At 43.6% G+C, this 23,622-nt stretch overlaps 1 protein-coding gene across 7 annotated transcripts in view; it reads right to left on the reverse strand.

Annotated features, from left to right (window-relative positions):
• Positions 1 to 23,622, reverse strand: part of LOC112256387 (protocadherin-19) — a 77,607-nt gene that overhangs the window by 4,483 nt on the left and 49,502 nt on the right. The window lies entirely within an intron of this gene.

Consider the following 23,622-nt stretch of genomic DNA (forward strand, 5'->3'; position numbering starts at 1 on the left):
TCCCGCCCACACACTCTGATGTGCACAAGGGAACATGGCGAAATTAAAATGGAATAGAAAATAAAGCTCTGGATCAACTCTGGTGACTCAAATTTAGTTTGTAATTACCAGGGCCTGTGAACACACACAAATCACCTAAAGTCAATGTTATCACCATGGAAATGAGTGGTTGAGCTTTACCATTATCCATACTGCTCTCTGTGGCAGAGACTGGCTGTAGAGCACCTGGCATATTGTACAATCCCAATCTCCTCTTCAGAACCTTTGCTCTCCTATGAGGATCTTCCTCCTTTTCCAGGGAAGCTAGATTTGACTGAAAGATCTCAGAACACAAAGAAGACCTATTTAAAGCCTATGCTTTATACTGAGCCATCCATGCAACATGCCGTGAATATACCCTTTCTCACCCACTTCCTTTAGGGGACCTCCGGAGAGAGAGCGGTTCTGAAAGCCTGAGCGCTATTAACGAAACTGTCACATCCTGACTCTGCTTAGTGGTTCACAACACAAGCAGATGTCATTCTCAAAGGTCCCCCCCCCCAAAGACGACAAAACAACATTGAAAATAAAGAAAAATTAAGATGTACGGGTCTTCGGTCGACCCTTGACAAAGCCGAATCTCTTGGGGTGGGGGGTGGGGGGGATCTAAAGAAGCTAAATCTAATGCTCACAAATGAAGCAATTAAATGCTCTTTATAGCCGAATCTGAAACGCCACAAGCTGAGAGGAAGAGCAAGAAGGAGGCACCCTCCTGCTGTGAATGCGTATTGAAAGTCATCAGGAAAATAAGCTTGCCAATCAGTTCCATGAAAAAAACTTAGAGTACAGACAGAGCCGTTCGTTCTATATCATTTCCTATCTAGGATTTAATACCTATTAATTACTGAGGGCACTCCGTCGGGAGTCGGAAGCTCGCCTGTGTTTTTCAGTCATTCCAGATTTGAAATAGAAATCGAGTTAAATGGAGAGAAGGGGGAAAAATAAATCACAACGATCCAAGTCCCTCAGTACTGCTGACAATTCAGAAATGTTGTGCCTTTAATTCAGCATTGGGGCGTCAACAGAATAGCAAAGGCTTTGGGGACCACTTTAAATATGTATGCCCTTATAAACGTAACACATAGTGTAGGCGAAGAATACATATTGGCACTTCAAATGCAAAAGCCAAAATCTCCTGGTAGATATCGCCTTTGTTTTTACATAGAACAACATTGGTTTTACATCAGCATGAAGAAGGGAGCCCACCTGTTTCCCCCTCGCTCCTGCTTTCTCTGCTGTATTCGTTCACTTGGAGCTCCGCTTATTCTGCCACCTCACTTTCTGCCCCCTTCCTCATTCACAGTAATGTGCCAGAACCTTAGGTCACGGCAGATAGGAAGTCAGCGGGTAGCTCTTTGAGCCTCTCACAGCCATCCCTCAGTGTACCGTTGCTAGCAGACCTTTAATGATCCACCCTAGTTGATCACCTGGAGGTGCTATTTGTTTGTGGTTAAATGTAGCAAAAGTGAGAGAGTCGGCTAAATTAGCAAATGTTTGAGGATGAAATATATTAAGTATTTTATACTTATATTATACTTATATTATATATATAAGTATTTTGCTCATATGTAGAAAAGACTCTACCCCCATAACTCAGAGCTTGCGCCAGATATCTGTTGCCTTGTTTGGCAGGGTAATGTGCTTTCACTTGGAAAACAAACACTGTTTCCTATAAAATGAGGGGGAAGAGGGCAGAGTAATGTCTTAACGAATAAGGCGGCTTTGACTAGAAAGCCAGGGGTGACTCGATGCAGGCCCAAATTCTGGAGACGACTCACACTCGGTTTCTATTGGGGGGCTTAATTGCAGCCATGGGGCTGTGAGATTCTCTGTATGACATCGTTCAGTCAGTTTGGGTTCTCTGAACTATGAACCCTAAAAATTATTTAGAGCAGTAAGACTCTTTAAAAATTGGTATTAGAAAAAGGTGGATGAGGATATATTCTTAAAGATAATTGTATATAGTCATATACCCTATGGTTAGGACCATGTACCATTTTATTCCACTTTATTTAGCAATGATTAGTGCTATTGATAATGATTATGATAGCCCAATAATACCGTAACAACACTGTGCTGTCCCAAAATAAAGAAACTTGTCAGACGATACCATATTGAGATCATTCATCAGACGCTACACTGGCAAAAACATGATTTGGAGAGATTTTCAACTTTTCATTTATTTATTGTTATTTACTGCCCCAAAAGCGTTACTTTTCTACTGTAACTCTGTTTGTTGTTTCACCCCCATCCCCCGTCATCTTCGGTACTGGTCTATGTGTCCAATGGCTGAAACAATGAATTTACAGCTTGTTTGTGTGAGAAGAAAAAGTGATTGGCTCTGGGAGAACGAAAGACCAAACCGCCATGGCTGATATTCTGTTTTGTCTCTTTCACTTCGCTGCAAGAGAGGTGCTGCCTGTAGCTGACTGGTACGAAATCTGAGCAGTTATCCAGCCACTGACCCCTTTAACCTTTTACTGCAGTGGGCTAAATCAAGGTAACACAGAGTGATTCTTTGTAGTCTTAAACAAATCTACTTTGAAACAAAGTATACACCTCACACACATGGTTATGGGCTTAAAGAAGAAGTCACCTGTACCATGTCAGATATAGAGTTAATGTATTCCATTTTGCATTTATATCCCAATATTACACTATATACATCACATAAGATTGAAATATGACGTAGACAAAGACATAGACATATTAATGATGAAATTGTGAAAAAAATATTGATAACATTCCACCCATGAGGCCAAAGAGGATGCATATGGTCATTGACTGCAGGAAAAGACCGCCTCTCCTCCTCCATGTCTGTCTGTCATCACTCCTCATGCACCACAACAAAGCCCACACGTTGCTGCACTTGAGGTGCCAGTCCCTATCTGTGGCAGTGGAATTTCTGTTTTGTAATTGCTCTCCATATTAATTTTCCATTCTACCAGCCAGAGACTAAATTACCAAGATTACATCTAATTTGTCCCACAGTCTCTCAATGCTCAACTGCTGATGCAGAAGCTCCCTCAGCAGAAAAATCTGAGAGAGACATTTCAGAAATGGGGAATTTAGTGTCTGTGTGGTTGCTTGGTGCTAGAGCTAAGTTGAATTCTCAGGCAACCCTGGGCTCTGCTGAAAACCTGGGTTGTGTATATTAAGCACCAAGTGAAAGAAAGGGGACTGAAACAGGGAGGCACTACCTTTAACAATAATATATGCACATTTTCATTTTCCATTTACAAAATGTTTAAACCCTGTGCCCCAATGAACACAACCCTGATTAACTTGGTCATGGCTTACCCAGACATAGTGGGTCAGGGGCTTTACAGTCTGGTCATGCTTTAGCTAGCTCTAGGGCTAATGCTATTTGCCATCCACTATTACTGGGCTTGAGCGGGGCCTGCCAGTGAGGCAGCCTCCTCCACTACTACCCACCAGGGAGAGTCCAAGCGCTGCTGTCATCCCAGCCAGCCAATTCAGTCGGCCGGTGCCATTAATCAGCCGTGAGCCCTGGTTCCTGCGGGAGTGCAAGATGGAGTGTGATGGTCTTGTTTTTACAAACATTGGAGGGGCATCCTTACCGTGCCGTGCAAGCCCATCATTCTCCCAGCACCGCCACGGCAGCCGAGGCCTTTCCCTTCTCTCCATCCACTGCCCTACTCCCAACAGCATCTGGTTCACTCAACCCCCTTCCTCCTCCCAACCGTGAGTCTATCCCTCCTCCCCATCCCCTGTTCTCCCTCCCTCTTCCTCTCAACTTGTCTCTTGTCTTCCCTCATCTTACATAAAGCACATCACTTTTATTAAATCTACCTCTTTTTTTGGTGTCGTTATCCGACCCCTCCAGACTTCCTTCTCCTCTCTTCCTCTCATCCTCTTTACCGTCAGTCAGATTATTAATTATGGAGGAAATTAGAGTCGCTGGGAAGCCGTGTTAAGACTGTCATACGGATGGGGAACTGAGAGAGCGGGGGGTCCTAAGCTGCCTCCATTTCAGAGCATTAGTACCAGTAAATTTATCAGGGAAGTGATTTGCTATCTAGTCCATCGAGCGGCCGGGTGTGTGTCTGACAGGCCAGTCTCTTCCGTGAAGGCCCCGGCTGTGTGATTAGTTGGCGGCTAACGTAAACTGACAGGTTATCTTATATCTCTGGTCAACACCACCAACCACTACCCTTACAGCCTGTTTATTTTACAAGTACCTCTTTCATTAATTCTTTTAAAAGCTAAACTATAAATCATCCCAAATTCCAGAGAACGTTCTCCATCTCCTCCTCCCAAGTCTCTGTTTTACTGCCCCATCAACTCCTGGCGTGTGTGCATTCCATCGCAGGTTCCTCTTTTTTTAAAGAATGAATCTCCAAACTGGTGTTGACAAACAATGCAATGGCTTCTAAATTGGTAAAAACACCATTTGTTTAACAGCTGTGTAACTGCGATGGGGAGAAGAAAATATATATAATATTTTTTGCTATGCTGTTTTCATAAATCACTTTGACCAAAACGCTGCAGTAGGCAGCGATGACAAAGGCAGAAGTGGCGAGCCAATGGACTGCTTTATATAGTGGTAACGAACATGAGCTGGTTGTCATCATGAAATACGCCCAAGTGGGCTGGTGGGACGTTTTTTCCAAGTGCCCTGGCAGGAGACTAATTCTATTTTGCTGGGAGGCACCTTTCCGCACCCTATCAAACAGTGGCTCTATATAGGAGATATAACCATCAATGGCAACTAGAGGTCACAGAAGCCTGGTTAAAGGTTCTAAAAATGCCATCACTGGCTCCAGGGGCTCAGCCTTTACTGGGAACATGGCGTAGGGAGATAGGGAATGCTCAGAGGGGCAGGTTTCAAAGTGATCATGACTGATCTTGTGTGAGCTACTGGGATGTAGGATGTAGGCAACTTGATCACAGCGTAATAATTCCAGGGGTTGTAGGGGTCGGCTCACGCCCAAGGCTCTGATTTAACGACAGCCTGACACACACACACACACACACACAGCCAGCTCAGGCCAACATATCAACAAGAGTAGGATCTGTACTGCATCCTAGGCGACCGGCTAATTAGATGAAGGATACCATTCTAGGGGTGATGCTCACCCTATTGGCAGACCCTCAAATTAACCTGGCTCATTGCAGGGCCACAACAGCAACAGTGGCACGCACCCCCAGAACACTCGATCCTCATTTTCTCCACAGTCCCAATCCTTGACCTGCCATTGGCTCTCTCATTTCCTCTCTTTGTAATGGCATCTTTAAATACATTGTAACAAATGCTGCATTTCTGCTGTGTTTAAGCTTGACCGAGCTAGCGAGCTAATTTGCTTCTGCAAAAACCCTTGAGTCTGGGAAAGGGATCGAGGAGGGACAAACGCAGACAGTAAATTACATCTGTGATAGGGGGACAGGGACGAGCTGGGCTTTTGGGGTTGAGGGATGGAGAGGGGGGAGTAGGCAGAGGCAGGAAGACGCAAGTCCCTTCGACGAGGTAAGCAGGATATAATCATCGCTGAGGCTTTCTACCCATCTCCAGGGAAGCAGTCTTAGCTAAGGAGTCCCTTATGGGACAGTTCTCAAATGAGTCTATTTGTGGAATTTGTAGAATCAGAGTTGGAGTCTGAGAATATTAGAAGAGTAGCAAGGGTAAAAGATGCTCTACCTTGCTTTAACAGCTGGGTGCTCTGCCATATATGACAATAAGGTTTCTTCAAAAAAGCCACCCCACTCTCACCCCAGTGCTACCATAAACCAACGTCCCTTACATTTTGTATTTTTTATTTCCAAGTGTGGTGTTTTATTCACTCAGGAAACCCAACACAATAGCTCAGTTCCCATCTGACCACGAACCCACCTGGACATCCGGCAGCCTGAGTTCAACAAATCAATGCGTCTTCCTCTAAACAGCTGGGCCCAGCATGCAGAGACATTGAATATACTAACATCGCTAGACTCCATGGCATTCCCTACATAGTGTACTACTTTTGTCCAGAGCTCTATGGCTCTGTCTATGAGCCATGGTCAAACGTAGTGCACTAAATAGGGAATAGGGTGCGATTTGGCACTCAGGCCATCTCTGTCTCTACCCAGTGAGACTCGGCACTGCTTGAACAGAGGCCCCCTTACATAATTAATGTAATGTGCCTTCTCATTCAGTCATGTTCACTCTGTGTCTGCTGGGACTATGTGTTTTATATTCCGTTTTATCTCCCAGCAGAAAAGACGCCAGAGCATTCATTCTCTCCCTCCCCCCCCTCTCTTGGTTCCCTCTTTCTTCCCTGTATCTCACTCTCTTTCTCACCCTTCCCTCTTTCTTCCTGTTATTATTTCTTTCATTGTCCTCCATTTCTTTCCACGTCCCCTTTTCTTCATGCTCGCTTGAACAATCTATGGAAGTAGAACCATGTGGGTGAGGTTGGTTGTGCATGTAGGAACACAGTGAAGCAGGGGATGGCCCCCCTGGGGAGAGCCTAGCGGTCCAGTAGAAAGCCTTGATAAGAGGCCTGGCGCAGGTCACCGGAGCAACCCCTAGCCAAAGTAAAGTGCAGGTGACGCATAGAGGCTAATGTTGCACAGGGGCTTGTTGTGATTTTCTCCAGTCACAAAAAGGCCATTTTTGTTTGGTGTCTGGAGGCCTGCTGTTTCTCTCAGAGGGTCTCCATTATTCACAGCTGAGAGGGCGCTGGCTGTGATGGCACTTAATAGCACTGAGTCCGAGCCCATCTCCACACCACTCTGTTTCTCTAGCCATTGCCTCTACGGCGGAGAGGGGATTGTCAGTAGTACAGCAATCCCAGAGAACTGCGGTGGGCTGGTATCACCCACAGCAGACAGAGTGGGTGAAGAAAAGAAAACCAGTGAAGTAAGAAAGGAAGAGGGAACCAATAGTTATGTATTTTCTCGACTATGGCATAAGGTAGAGGTGGGGGAGGAGGGGTGGGGGCTCCTTACTGGATGCTTCGTGTATCGTACATTGGGTACGGTTACATGCACACAATAAAACGATTATTGTGAATACTCAGATTAATAAACTAGTTTGGTTTACATGCTTTGCAAGAAGATTTGCCTAATAATCCTGTTTACATGGGCAGATCTAAAATCAGGCAACTTGATGGGACTTTGATAAATGCAGAAAATTGCCAATCAAAATAAACTTTCTACCACAGCGACCATGTTATTTTTGGGAAGACTAGTTTGATTCTGGATTTGGACATATAACGTTTATTGTGAAACTATTTCTATGATGAACACTTTACTCAAACAAAAGAGGGAAGCTCCTTCGGCTGGAACTGTGATTAAGGTGTTTACATGTCCTAATAATTTGGAAGATCAGAAATCCAGGTGTTTTAATCGGTGTATGCTTACTTCGATTGTGACTTTACTCCGATTAAGCTAAACAGAGTAAGTTATTTACATGACTAATGCCATACTCCTCCTACTGCCATAATCAGTTTAATATTGAATTATTAGTGTGCATGTAAGCATACTCATTATGATTAAATGGCCTATATGTGGCAAAGAAGCATGCGCTTAGCTTGGCACGCTGCCACCCCCTATGCAAGTTAGAATGCCCCATTTAGGGATGGGGCCACACACACATAACAAGGTTTGTTGCATGAGGGTGGGGTTAGGATAGGCCCATTCATATCCTCAAGGAAACCCATGTCATTAAACTCATAATCGTGTGTGGTGGGATATTAAATTAGACGTCACCTGTGAGTGCTGAATGATATCAGTGTCATCTGAGACTTATTAAGTTGTTTAAGATCTCTTTGTGATGCTAATGAGAGCCAAACTAGGAGAAGGTGTCCGTCCCAAATGGCACCATATTCTCTACATAGCGCTCTACTTTTGACCAGAGCCCTATATGGGCATTGGTCAAAAGTAGTGCACTATATGGGCAATAGGGTGCCATTTGAGACGCAACCAGGGAAACACAGGATTCCCATTATGGTCATGTGGTCATGTGTGTCAGTCTTCTCCAGGCCATATTAATAAGGGGCTTAAGTCCCCTATATTCAGCGGCTCTTGTTCATTGTCTGGGGTATGGCGATCAGTCTCTCTGCTGTCTATGTGCAGTCTGGCTCGGAGATTTAATGGGGAATGCATGAGAACAGGACGGTGCATCATAAAAAAAGCAATTTTGTGGGTTTCCTGTCTGCCATTAAACTTAACAGCCAACCTCTCCCATTACTTTTTATCCTCCTTTTTTAAAGGGGTGGAAGGGTGGAAGACGAGTAAGGGCTGAAAAATCATAATTGGCTCACCAAGGAGAATTAACTGATTAAATGGAATGTCTTCCTTTCCAAGGGATAGCTATTTGATTGGCATACCTTGAATATTCTTGGGATTTTTGTTTTCTTAGTTCTCGTGGAGGAATGGAGGTTGCGTGCATTCAGAGTGGACAAAGGGATCTTGATTGGAGAGAGGGAGGCATGTGCAAATGATGGTCTGGGCTGTGTGTGTGTGGTGGAGGTGGAGTCATCAGTTTCAGCAGGCCACTAGTTTATCAATAGCGGCCAGAGGCCTTCTGGCAAGGTTGGGGAGGTGAGGGGGGTTACAGGTGTCCACAGGCCATTTTCTGATCCCCTCCCTCTGTCTGTCCCTTTAATCTTTCATCAATAGCTATTAATCTGCTATTCACCCCAGCTGGCCAACAGGCTTGCTATAGCTGCGGTCATTCTGTACCAAGGGAAAGTCCCTCCCAACTCCCTCTACCTACATTTTTTCATCCTGTTTAAACTGGGTGAATTTAATTTAAATACTGTGAGCTTATCCGGCCGAGGTCATCATTGGGACTTCAGACACTAATCAATGAGGCTAAGAGGGAGAAAAGAGGTTTGTTTCAGTTTCCTCAACCTGTGGCCCCTACAAAGGAGATAAGCGAAAACACCGCCTGCTATTATGCATGTTTTATAGGTGGGTTGGCTGGGCTGGTGTGCTAGTATTTCTTCATTGAAAAATGGGGTCTGCTTTCCAAATGATTGAATGTTTAAAGAATAAATAATTTGCTGCTGAATATACATGAAGCAGAGTGAGAGATAAAGGAAATGCCAGCTGCCCAGGGTAGTAACCTTTTGTAACCACTGTAATTACCATAGAAGGAGAAGGAAGTGGCTTCTACAACAAATTCCAAAACAATTTACAAAACAATAAGAACACCTTCCTAATAATTAGATAAACAGAAAAGCCTCAATTTGTCGGGGCATGGACTCTACAAGGTGTCGAAAGCATTCCACAGGGATACTGGATGATTTTGACGCCAATGCTTCCCACAGTTGAGTCAAGTTGGACCATTCTTGATACACACGGGAAGCACAAGAGAAGGTGAGACTGAGGGATATCTCACACAGTTAGAGGAGGAGAAAAGCTTTCTCATATCTGTCAGGAAGTGTGAGACCCAGTTAAAAGCAGAGCTGCACACATTGCAGCAGTGGAGAGATGTGCCTCTCTCTCGCTCCCTCTCCCTCTTTTCTCTTCTCCTCCCCTGCTGCAGTGATAAATGTCTCTTTGTATTCTGGACAGAAAACTGCAGGGCTACAATGTACTTGTCAGTAGACAGCTCATTTTCTCTCCCTTAAACAGAGCACAGTATATGCTTAATCTTTCCCTTTGGTGAAGGCAGGAGATAAAACTATCGCCTATTGCCAAGGACTGGAATGCCCAGAAAATCGAACCCCATTCATTGCGTGTGTGTGTGCATGTGTGGTGTGCGCATGTAAGTGTGTATGTATCCGTGCGTAAGCATATTATGGGCTTGCCTGTATGCACACGAGTGTGTGCATGCATGTCTGTGTGAGAGAGTAGCATATTAAATCAGTGTTGCGACTGCATGGCTGTTCATATCTTTGTGCCTCTATAGCCTATTGAGACGTTCCGACTGTAGTACTGTAAAGTATTCCTACATGGGAGTCTACAGTGTAGCAAATAGAGTTGATTAGAGCTGGCTCATTGCAGGCTAGCTGCCAGGCTTGGCCCGGTCTAGACCGAGCGCATACAGGCTCGTGTCTGATACCCAGGGATCCCTGTAATACGAGGCCCAGCTTTGCTTTGGCAGCAACGCACGCACATACACACGCATACGCAAGCAAGCATACACACACACACAGCCTCTCCCAGAGATATTTGTCCTGTCTGCTCAGTTATTGCCCCACACAGCCTCTCCCAGAGATATTTGTCCTGTCTGCTCAGTTATTGCCCCACACAGCCTCTCCCAGAGATATTTGCCCTGTCTGCTCAGTTATTGCCCCACACAGCCTCTCCCAGAGATATTTGCCCTGTCTGCTCGGTTATTGCCACACACACAGCCGCTCCCAGAGATATCTGTCCTGTCTGCTCAGTTATTGCCACACACACAGCCGCTCCCAGAGATATCTGTCCTGTCTGCTCAGTTATTGCCACACACACAGCCGCTCCCAGAGATATCTGTCCTGTCTGCTCAGTTATTGCCACACACACAGCCGCTCCAGGAGATATCTGTCCTGTCTGCTCAGTTATTGCCACACACACAGGTCCCACTATTATAGTTCCAAATCATCATCCTCAATTCAAAAATAAAATTCTCTCAGAGTGTCATTCTAAGATTAGGATTATATGGTATTTCAATCAAGCCAATATACACTGAGTGTACAAAACATTAAGGACATGACATAGACTGACCAGGTGAATCTCAGTGAAAGATATGATCCCTTATTGATGTCACTTGTTAAATCCACAATCAGTGTAGATCAAGGATGACCAACCGGTCGCCCCCCTTTTGTAGGACCAATTTCAATCTGGGGGGAACTCAGTCGGGTCTCAATTCAGTTAGAATAATAGAATACATTAGGTGCAATTTATACATTTTTGTTGTGAAGTCACTTAATTAGCCCATGTCAGCTAAAAAAAATGTATTGGTAAATTATCTAGCGGACAGCTATAGAAACTTGTAGTAAGCATGATCGAATTACAATTGATGATCAGCTATCGTATAAAAAAAACTGCAAACAATTGCCTCCACCCTATGGAAAAAATGTGTAGAATCGCAGGAATTGAACATTAAAATCGCAGTTGAACACCCGCTGTCACGAGTGAAGCCGCTGAAATGTTTTGCTCACAAGGTGTGTGTGTGTGTGTGTGTGTGTGTGTGTGTGTGTGGTGGGGGGGGATGGATGTGTGTACGCAGACCCATGATGAACTGTGTGGCCCCTCATGATGAGTTCAGTTCTTTTGTAGCCCCCACCCCCATCAAAGTTGCAAAGATGTAGATGAAGGGGAGGACACAGGTTAAAGAAGGATTTTTAAGCCTTGTGACAATTGAGACATGGATTGTGTATGTGTGCCTTTATGAGGGTGAATAGGCAAGGCAAAATATTTCAGTGCAAGGGGTATGGCAGTAGGTGTCAGGAGCACTGGTTAGTGTCAAGAATTGCAATGCCGCAGAGTCTTTCACACTCAATAGCTTCCCACATGTATCAAGAATGGTCCACCGCCCAAAGGACACCCAGCCAATTTGACACAACTGTGGGAAACATTGGAGTCAACATGGGCCAGCATCCCTGTGGAACGCTTTCGCCACCTTGTAGTCTCAACGAATTGAGACTGTTCTGACCCGCAATATCTGCACATCGCAATATTAGGAAGGTGTTCTTAATGTTTTGTACATTCAGTGTATAATCATGCCATTTCCAATGTGTTTCGATTAGTGATCCAGGACAGAGCATCCAGTAGGGGTCTGGAATTTACCCCCAGACAGAGCAGAGATGGTCAGGTCATCTCTACTGGGCTCAGCCCCTGGTTCCAGTCTATGGTTTCCTGGCCTTTATTTAGTGTCTGATTAGACTACAGAGATCTAGCCTGCAGACCTCTAGCTATACCCCCTGAGCCTTGTTACCAGTGGAGATTGTGTTGGAATGGAAATGGGGCTTTGCCAAAGCGAGGACTCTGGAGGTACTAGGACAGGAGTAAGGGGGAAAGGGGAGTACCTAGTGCTGTCACAGGCTTCCACAGTCCAAAAACACAATCATTCCGAACCACAATAGCCTGCACAAGCGGTAGACTGCAGACAGCTAGCACGAGGCCAGGGATGGGGTACTCACATTTCAGTCTGTTTTCTCTTTCCTCCAAGCACAGTTATCTCCTCTCTCGCTTTATCGCTCTACCCCACTCTCTCTCTCTCATTAACCTTTGAACACACACACTCATTCGCTTGATCTAACATACAGACACAAACAGACACATACACACACCAGCATGCACATAGAAACAGGCAAACTCTCCCTCCAGACATATTGCCCTCTCTCTCTCTCTCTCACACACACACACACACACACACACACACACACACACACACACACACACACTCTCCTTTTCTCTTTTTCCCTCCCTATCAACTTGTCACATGACCTGTTCTTAATCTCTCCCCCTCTGTTCAGCACTGCCCTGATTCCCCCCTGTGCCCTCCTCCATTGGCTACTAGCTGTGTGTTCGACAAACAATTGTGATTCTACTTGGTTTCTGAGGAGATTATTAACACACCTAGCCTAGCATGCCTAGTAGCTACAGCGGGGTCATGAATAAGCAATGGGAAGAAGTATCCAAGAGCCGTATTTTCTCTCTTTCTCCCCCGCTCCCAATGAATGCAAGGGATTGTGTGGAAAATGAGCTGTCAGTGGAGGAGATACATCGGGCTCATTGGCGAAGCCCTAGGAAATAATGAAGGACTCCACCATTTCTCCCTCATACGTTCAATATGCTCCTATCCATGACAAGTGCAGGGGAGATAAGCAGTCATCCCTCTCGAGCTGATTAAGTACATTAGGTTTATTGAGGAGGGCTGGAACGTTAGGGTAATGTAAAGCCGAAGGTTCAGGGGAAGTTGATACAACATTAGAGCGATGTCTTGTGAGTCACAGGATGGAGTGGAGGGGAGGCGGAGAGAAATATTTTGTGTGTGTGCGTGGTGCAGAGCGAGCAGCTATGTCAGGGGTATAGAAAGAGAGGAGAGGGCCTCAAGCCTGAGTGGAAGCCGTTATTCTTCCCAACGGAATCTGTAATTACCTACATGGCACACTGACTGACTGAGGGGCCTGCTTGAGGCATATACTGATAATAACACGAACGCACCAGGGCCTGCATTCCCAAAAGCATCTTAAGGTTAAGTTAATCGTTAGAACCTTCGTAGCAGCATCTGTAAATATCCAAGCTGTTTCCCAAAACCCTTGTTTTTAACAATGCACTTGAAGATGTTCGTAATCTAATGCCTGCCTCAGACCAATTTTAGAACAGCTACAGTAACTTCAGAAAGTATTCACACCCCTTGGCTTTTTTCACATTTTGTTGTGTTACAGCCTGAATTGTAAATTGATTTTAAATTGAGAATGTGTGTCACTGGCCTACACACAATACCCATAATGTCAAAGTGGAAAAATGTATTTGTGAAAATTTGATAAATTAATTAAAAATGAATAGCTGAAACGTCTTGAGTCAATAAGTATTCAACCCCTGTAAGGCAAGACTGAATATATTCAGGAGTAAAAATTGCTTAACAAGTCACATGATAAGCTACATGGACTCACTCTGTGTGCAATAATTGTTTTTAACATGATTTTTGAGTGACTACCTCATCTCTGCTCTCATCTCTGCACCCCACACATACAATTATCTGCAAAGTCCCTCAGTAGAGCAGTGAATTTGAAACACAGATTCAACCAAAAAGACCAGGGAGGGGTAAAAATAAAGAAAGACAACATTGAATATACGCCCAGTCACTACAAAGACACAGGCATCCTTCCTGTGATACAGGCGTCCAATGGTGACTTTAAAACAATTACAGAGTTGAATGGCTGTGATAGGAGAAAACTGATGATGGATCAATAACATTGTAGTTAGTCCACAATACTAACCTAATTAACAGAGTGAAAAGAGGGAAACCTGTACAGAATAAAAATATTCCAAAACATGTATCCTGTTTACGAGGCACTAAAGTCATCCTGCAAAAAATGTGGCAAAGCAATTACATTTTTGTCCTGAATACAGTGTTATGTTTGGTACAAATCCAATACAAGACATTACTGAGTACCACTCTCCATATTTTCAAGCATAGTGGTGGTTGCATCGGGTTATGGATATGTTTGTAATTGTTATGGACTGTAGTTTTTCAGGATAAAAAAGAAACATAATGGAGCTAAGCACAGGCAAAATCCTAGAGGAAAACCTGGATCAGTCTGCTTTCCACCAGACACTGGGAGATAAATGTACCTTTTCAGCAGGACCATAACCTAAAACACCAGACCAAATCTTGCTTGCCAAGACAATATTGAATGTTCCTGAGTGGCCTATCTACAGTTTTGACTTAAATCGGCTTGAAAAACTATGGCAAGACTGTTTAGCAATGAGCAACAACCAACTTGACAGAGCTTGAACAATTTTTTAAAAGAATAATGTGCAAATATTGGATGTTCTTCTGACTTCCTTTCCTCTGACATTTATGTAATTCTAGTTTTTATATTAATTCAGTTGGCTTGTTGTCAGCCATTTTGTCTACAGTTTTTCAAAAAAGATACACAGACTAGGAAAATCAAAATGGACGCTCCCACTTCATGTCTATGTATGTTAATATAACAACAGACGACATGGACTGTGGGTGGCCATAAACAACTGCACATTTTGAGTTTTATGTTTAATTCAATCAAATGTTAATATTTGGTTGAGAAGCCGTCGGATCCTCTGACACATTCATGGGGGTATTTTGCCTTCTGAGAAGGAGAGAGAGAACGAGAAAGAGGAGAGAAAAAAATACTCCTACCTGTCAGAGATTTTTTATTTTCCCTCGTCAAGTCTGCTTACTAGACTCTCAACTCCTCTCCCTCCCTCCCCTCTCTCAGGTTGTCAGCACAAACCCCGTTCCTGTTGCTGTCCTGATTCTGACACCTGTCAGCATTTTCATTAGTAGATCAGAGGAGTAGCAAACTCAAAATGTTCCCTGTGTTGAATTTTGGGCATGTTTTGCGGCATGAACACGCAACACTGCTTTACTGTTTCTTTAATTCAACAGGGGAAGGGAAGTGCTTGACTGGCAGGAAGTTGACTTGGCAGATGAGGGTTTCGTGTGTTGAGATATATGGAGAGAGAGACTAGGAGAGCAGTGAAGTTAAGATGGGGGAAGCCTCGTGAAATCAATTAATTAATCAATTAAGAGCAGTTGGACCCTGGTGGATCTGTGCTCCATTGGCTGAGCTTCATTCCTGGGCTTCTGCTTCGGGAACACACCCACGGGGCGTGGATGGGATTAATGAGTGGAAAACCCCCTCAGGGGTGAAGGATATGGAATATGTGTGGAATGAGAGAGACTATTGCCCTGCGACTGCAAATGTAGCTGACAAGAGTCCCTGTGGTGCTAAAGACTGGAAAAATTGGTTTTCTGACCAACACTTTTACCCCTAGAGTCATAATCCAAGAACCAAAGACCCCTGGTAAACTAAACCCTCAAAATGGCCACCAAGAAAAATACACAAAAAGGCAAAAAAGGACATGGAAAAGTTGAGTTTCCGTGCATTGAACATTTTTGCACTTAACTAGAGAATCTCGAGCCCTTAAAAAACCCATGGCTCATCCGTGTCTGCAAGGAATTAAGTAAGAGGTTGGATAATCAAAGGATGTGGGGGTAAAAAAAATGGCCGCTTCTGTTTGTTACCAGAGCCCTGTGCGGCTGTTCGCCCACTTCTCCCGTGAGACACTAATGGTTCTCTAGAGCCAAAGCTAGCACATTGTATATTTTTTCAACAAAATCCCCTTGACGTTCACAGTCACGCCTATAGAGGTAATTTTATACATTTTTCTCCAGCTCCTCTCCCTTCCCTCAACCGTTTATAGCTGGGCGATATCATCCATAGTCACTCCATAGCCAGATACTGTACAAGAGAAACCATTAATAGTTGAAGATATTTGACGATATGGGGCCTATATATTTAATGTAATGTGATTTTTAAGATATTTTATATATTTCCCTAGTGTAATCCATTGGCAGAGTAGATTTCAGACCAAGGCATTCTTAGCAAGAAGAGTACCTTCTTACAATGTTTGGTCTCGTCTCAGTGTCACTCAGGTAGCCTCTGTTGATTATGGACAAAATACCTCTCCACGAAGTCAGACAATAGTTTAGCTACTGCTGGATTCCAGAGACACAATCCATTATCGAGTATCACATTTCAAATCGAGAAGGATAAATAGAAACGCAGGAAATGGACAAACAAGTCGGTAACATAATCAAAAAGTGCAAAACGGAAGCCTGTAACAAAGGAAGAACTTTGTATTGTGCGAGAGAAACCCAGAGCCTCGCCGCAGAGAGCTCCATGTCTCATATGAGCGGATTCCCACACTGAGACTTTTAAGGAGGGGTGGGGGGGGGAGGGTTGTGTGTGTGTTCCTCTTTGTCAAAGGTAACGGTACGTCCCACTGTGCAAACACCACCTTTACATGGCGCCTATGAGAATGGTAAACATTTGTACTGTAAAAAGCTTAGGGAACCCACATGAGGGGAGTTTACTGTACTCCATCTATCCCCCTCCATTCCTTCCTGTTTGCGTTTCACTTCCGAACACAAGGAAACATCACAATAAAATCACTTTTGTATCCAGAGCCTGTCCTTTGGGGCAATTGCAGTGTGTTATGTTTTTTTTTTTGCTGTAGTACCAGAAGGAGAGGCAAACTGCAGATCTAAGTTATTCCCTATAGAACATACAGTATCTAAATGGCAGGGTGTTTTGCGAACAAGACTATTTGTTTTGTTCACACAGTTCCCTTCGCCAAACAGGGCTACTGCATGGGCGGTGCCCGGTCGGTGCCCGCTCACATTCAATTAAGACGGATGTGTCCGAACAAACCGCGTTTTCACTTCACTCCGAACCATCGGGGCTCTCACATCTAGTATATGTTGCTGCTGTAACTGAGCTATCCTGATCTGCTCCTACTTCTGTAAATATATAGGATCCATCCCAAATGGCACCATATTACCCAGTGCGCTATTTGGCCAGCAGATAGCCTAGTGGTTAGAGCATTGAGCCACTAACCAAAATGTCACTAGTTTGAATCCCTGAGACGACAAGGAGGGGATGTGTTGATGTGCCCTTGGCACTTAAGCCTAATTGCTCCAGAGCCTCCATTGATAACGGCACTCCCCGAGGGCATCGAGAGCGATGCAAGAAAAACATTTCCATTGAAACGGGACAAATTTAAGCATCCACCAAAATGTTTTTATATGACTTTTGACCAGGGCCTGTGGAGACTCTGGTCAAAAGCAGTGCATTATGTAGGGAATAGGGTGCTCTTTGAGACACAGTATTGGTTCAGCAAAGTATCTTCTCTGCCTTTCATATTTTCTTAGGGCTGTCACAATTCACACAAGCTACAATTGTCTGACTTGTGTCTCTGTCCCGCAAGTTGATTAGCTTCGGCAAATACATAGCAGCGATTTCAGCTAGCTAGCTAAGTTAGGGACAATCATTATTAGTTGATGCTAGCGGAGTGGAACTAACCTTCCACGGAGTGCATTGTTTTCCAGAGAACGCATAGAGCCGCAAATTACATATCCCTTTCATACTACGACTATAATTTAACACATTTGCCGCGAGAAATGTATTCAACATCCACTAAAGTAGCTAGAAAGTTTACTTGATGGCGATAGTAGTTGCCTTGGTAACCAAACAAACTTGCTAGTTTAGCTAACCAAACCACCAGTCCTAGCTTACTATTATGACAATATAATCAAACAAACAATAAAAATAATGTTTTCAATTCGACTTAGCTCAAACATGGAACATGTAAGAATGAAACATTGCCATGGAATTCTACTGTGCAAATGCATGGTGCGTTATAAGTAAATAATGCACACTCTAGAACGCCCTTCAAGCCAATCAGAAATGAGTATTCAGTAATAGCTAATATCCTCTTGAAAAAGGTAGGAGGATGCAACCAAGGGCCTTGTCTGTGGGGTATCGGAAGTATAGTATAGTGTGGCCGTGCCGATTCTGTCGAGCTTAGCCCCGGCCCCATCATACTCGTTAACTGTGTAATTAGAATACTGAGATGTTGAATGAAAGGACAATTCCATTTGGCTATGTCGTTACGTTCATGCATGTGTAAGGGTCTTTTGGTCAATTCATTTAATAATTATGAACAAGCCCTCAATACTGACAAACCCTCATGCTGATTTACTGCCACAGACTCCCTTTAAAGACAGGAGAGAAGACAGACATTGCCTGCATTCCATATGGCCCCCTATTTCCTACATAGTGCACTAATTTTGTCCAGGGCCCATATGCCCACTATATAGGGGATAAAGTGCCATTTGGGATTGAAGCTTAGAGAAAAATTAAGCCATTTTGTTCAGTGCTTCTCACTGCTTCTTTTTCAACAGAGGGAGAAATTGGCCTGTTGCAAGACCATATTATAACTTGGTCTGGAGAAGGGGAATGCAATAACAATAGCAACAAGGATCCAATTGCAAATCCAAATAGATATTTTGTACTTATCTATTGCTGCTATGGTCAAAGCAAGCAGTGGACGTCTGCCTGGTAGTGGTAAATAGTCCCCGTCGTTCTGTTTACCAGTAGCATTTATTTGTTTACATACATTCTAGGAGTTAGCATCCATCTCGCGAGTGATAATCAAAAAAGCCTCTCTCTCTTTCTTTGTCTCCCCCATTCCTCTCTGTCTATCCCTTTTTCTCCACTTGTCATATTCTTCATGTACATATTTTCTAATTGTCTCAAATAATGACTTTGCTAGACTGTTGGACTTGTCAGTAAGCATGTTTTGAAGAGGGTTGTGAAATAATTACGGCCAGCCAACCAAATAGGCAGTGAACCCACTAATCATTATTCATTACTGTCTGACACTGCCAAGGCAGCAGTCCAAGGCCTTTTCAGGCAGCATTTCATTGCAGGACGTCACAATTAGCATGTCCCAATCCTAACGAACCTTAAAATGCTACCTTCTAAGGTGCATTCATTCAGGCATTTTTGAAGCTGGCATCCCATGTATCCTTTGCTGGACAGGCTGTACCAAAAAACCTTGCGGCGCATTGAAAATTCGAAACAATTCTGAAGTAATAGAGGACACAAGTCCCAGCATAGGAGAACATTTTCCAGAAGAATAAGGAATAGCTGAGAAATGTCAGTAAACTGTTTTTCAGGACCCTGTCTTTCAAAGATAATTTGTAAAAATCCAAATAACTTCACAGATCTTCATTGTAAAGTGTTTAAACACTGTTTCCCATGCTTGCTCAATGACACAAACAATAAATGAACATGCACCTATGGAACAGTTGTTGTTACAGACGGTAGGCAATTAAGGTCACAGTTATGTAAACTTAGGACACTAAAGAGGCCTTTCTACTGACTCTGAAAAAGGCCAAAAGAAAGATGCCCAGGGTCCCTGCTCATCTGCATGAACATGCCTTAGGCATGCAGCAAGGAGGCATGAGGACTGCAAATGTGGCCAGGGCAATGAATTTCAATGTCCGTACTGTGAGAAGCCTAAGACAGCACTACATGGAGACGGGATGGACAGCTGATCGCCCTCGCAGTGGCAGACCACGTGTAACAACACCTGCACAGGATCTGAACATCACACTTGCGGGAGAGGTACAGGATGGCAACAACAACTGCCTGAGTAACACCAGGAACCCACAATCCCTCCATCAGTGCTCAGACTGTCTGCAATAGGCTGAGAGAGGCTGGCCTTGTAGGCCTGTTGTAAGGCAGGTCCTCACCAGACATCACCGGCAACAACGTCATCTATGGGCACAAACCCACTGTTCCTGGACCAGACAGGACTGACATTAAGTGCACTTCACTGACGAGTCGCGGTTTTGTCTCACCAGGGGGGATGGTTGGATTTGCGTTTATCGTCGAAGGAATGAGCGTTCCACCGAGGCCTGTAATCTGGAGCAGGATCGATTTGGAGGTGGAGGGTTCATGGTCTGGGGCGGTGTGTCAAAGAATCATCGGACGAATCATGAGCTTGTTATCATTGCAGGCAATCTCAACACTGTGCGTTACAGGGAAGACATCCTCCTCCCTCATGTAGTACCCTTCCTGCAGGCTCATCCTGACATGACAATGCCACCAACCATACTGCTCGTTCTGTGTATGATTTGATCAGGAATTTCAGTGTTCTGCCATGGCCAGCGAAGATCTCAATCCCATTGAGCACATCTGGGACCTGTTGGATAGGACGGTGAGGGCTATTGCCATTCCCCCCAGAAATGTCTGTGAACTTGCAGGTGCCTTGGTGGAAGAGTGGGGTAACATCTCACAGCAAGAACTGGCAAATCTGGTGCAGCCCATGAGGAGGAGATGCACTGCAGTACATAATGCAGCTGGTGGCCACACCAGATACTGACTGTTACTTTTGATTTTGACCCCCCTTCTTTGTTCAGGGACACATTATTCCATGTCTGTGGAACTTGTTCAGTTGTTGGATCTTATGTTCATAGAAATATTTACACATTTTTCTGAAAATAAACGCAGTTGACAATGAGGACGTTTCTTTTTTTGCAGAGTTTATAACTTATTTATTCACCAAGTTATGTTTAAATGTTCAACAAATTACTTTCATATGATTTTGAATTAAAATGTTAATTCATCAGATGTATTGTTCTTATTCAACCTGTTGCCAAGCTAGCTAGCTAGCACATCTTACGCAATAGATAGCTCATTTTAATGTTAGTAGGCAGACTTGTACAGGTTATTGGCTGTTTAGAGAAGAACAACTAAACTAACTAGGCCTAATCATAGATTCAGCAATGTGTCAAATGTGAAAAAGATTTTAAATCATGAATTGGTAAACTTGCTAGCCAGCTAAAAACTAAGAAAATATTTTTCCCCCATTTGTTTTCAGGGAATAAAGTGGGCGTCTGATCACGTTTCACTCCATTGCATTATACTGACTTGGCAGAAAACAGTCCCGCCTGACTCGTTTAGAGGTAAGACATACTTTTTTTTTCATCTGTTGAAAATTGTAGAAAATGCAGCCAGCTGTGTTTTGTTCATTCTAGGCTTGCTAGCCAGTGAAGTTGATTGTGCATTTGGTTTACCTTACGTTAAAGTTAGCTAACTTTCTCTTGTCACTTTTCCTTCCCCTATTGTGTTACACGATTGGGTTTAAAATTAGAGTTTAAGTTATTCAACTCTTACAGTAAGTAACTAAACAAGCCCTAAAAAATGCTAAACTGTTGACAAAATGATTTGCACATTAATAAAGGTAGTTGTAGCTTCATTGACTTGATCCAGCACTGAAATTTGAGCAGCGAGGTTCATTTCAACCTCCATTGTCTCCACTCGCTCCAGCTTTAAGGACATCACCCTGACATCCAGAAGATGGGACAGCCTTTGTTGGGAACTTCCCCAGCCACCAGGACAATCACCATATCCCAGGGATTTCATTTTGAAATGGGCAAAATCACAATCTTAAATAGAACCAGATTTCCCCCCATGTTGTTGTTTATCACGCAGACTTGTCAGAACATTTGTAACTTATGAAGCTCATTCTAAAATACAGACTTAGAGGGGAAGTCTTCAATGTAGTCCACAATTCGTTGAAATGAGGTGTTAGTAAAGGGCTGGAACTAAAAATTGTGTATAAAAAAAACTGTGGCGGTCATGACTAAATAAGCTTACTGTATTTACTGTATATAATTATATTGGACATTTTGTTATCCTTTATTATATGCCAGTATTTTTATCCAATGCATTTAGCTTACATTAGGATGAAGTAGCCTAGGCCTTCAAATCACCTTTCACAGTGAAACACCACTATTCTTGTTATTAATCATTCTTAAACAGTCAGTATAAAAGCTATCTCAAAAATTCCTGTATCCTGCATGCAAGCTTACCTATCATATCCACAGTTGAGCTGCAGACCAAGCAATATGTGAAAGGAGGACCCTATACCGTAGGATAACTATTCTAGTTGGTGTTAACTTCATGCATGAATAGGTACTGAGGAGATCGATTCTGTTACTTGCTATTCGTGGCAGATACAGTATTTCCATTTTGGGATAGTTGTTCACTGAATTGCTAGCACTAGTTGCTCATTCTGCTACAGTGCCTACAAGGTAAACAAATGTCTAGCGCTCAGTGGAATGCGAATGCATTGTCACGTGATGCTGCCTTTTGAATCCCATCCCAAATGGCAGTTACCTACTAGAAAGTTGGTGCCTTTGGAGGCCTTTGGATTGGGACACAGCTAGCCTCCCCATGCAGCTAACATACAGATACACACATAGACACGCATGCAAACACTCCCTGACACTATCTGTTAACCCCCCACCCCCAACCAAGCAGTCATCACAACATCACAAGACATGTTCGAGTTCAACACCAGCAACTGAACCAGATCCGCTTCAATCCACATGCCTTTACAGCAGCATCCGCTCCCAGATGAAAACGGAAGTAGAAGAGACTGAACTTACCTATTCTCCTCCTATCATGACATCATAATGTCTCTTTCCCCTACCCATAATGCCTTGCGGTAAAATGGCTGGCTAATTAGCCCAATTCAACATCTGTGCGTGAGTCCACGTGATCCCGAGCTAACTTTCTAATTTGCTCCGCAGCTCATTCCCCACGATGGAAAATGTTGCCAGGAAAAAAATCCCTCATAAATAATTTGGGTTAAAGTGTGATTGTTTAATTTTTCTTCATCTGTTAGTCCTTCATTCATTAGATTCCCTTTTTTGGAGCAAGGCTAAGAGGAGTGAGCAGGGAGCATTAAAATGGAAGACTCAGAAAATGTGGACATATAGCTAGAGAGGATCACTAGAGGGGTTTTGAGAAAATTGGAGGGAAAAATCACAGAGGTTTAGCATAAGGTGTGTTTGTTTGGGAGGAGGGGTAAAGGCTAGGGTTATGGCTAAGAAAGTGCCTAACACTAGACGCCACACTTCGACTAGAATTTCAACATATTTCACCAAACCTGTCCTAAATTTTCCTCTATAGCAGAAGCCAATGACCAAAGAGTAGGCGAATTCAAACCATACAAAGACACACTGCGACGTGAAGCCTGCTGGGTAATATGCAGATGTAGTTTTCCCTATTGACCAATGGAGCTGTTTGATTGTTTCAAATTGCTAAGATGAGAGGCCTAGTCATCAAGACTGAACAAAGCAAGGCAATTCACCAGCTTCCTGTCTCTTCAGAAAATAAAGCAATTGTTAACTGGAGTAGGAGGCAAGCCAGTGAAATGGCTGCCGTTCATTTTGAGTTCATGCACTGAATCCACTGCTCTATGCTCTCCCAAGTCTGAGCACCTGTGTGTGTTTCCTTTTGAGCTGGATAAACACCCCCATGTGCATACAATGGTAGCATACAGGTCTGTGCCAGTTTCTATCCACCTAATTCTCACTCATTCTTGTTCTCTCACTCGCTCTATCTCCATCTACAGGCATATCTTTAATTCTCCTTCTCTCTCAATTCAATTCAATTTCTTCACAGGTCGGTGCCAGTTCTACCCACTACCTTTTCCTCAAATACACACCCTCTCTTTCTCTCTCTCTCTCTCTCCCCTCACCCTCCCTTTCTCCATGACACTTCTTCACATAAGCTC

This window comes from Oncorhynchus tshawytscha, linkage group LG08, assembly GCF_018296145.1.
Source record: "Oncorhynchus tshawytscha isolate Ot180627B linkage group LG08, Otsh_v2.0, whole genome shotgun sequence".
NCBI lineage: Eukaryota > Metazoa > Chordata > Actinopteri > Salmoniformes > Salmonidae > Oncorhynchus > Oncorhynchus tshawytscha.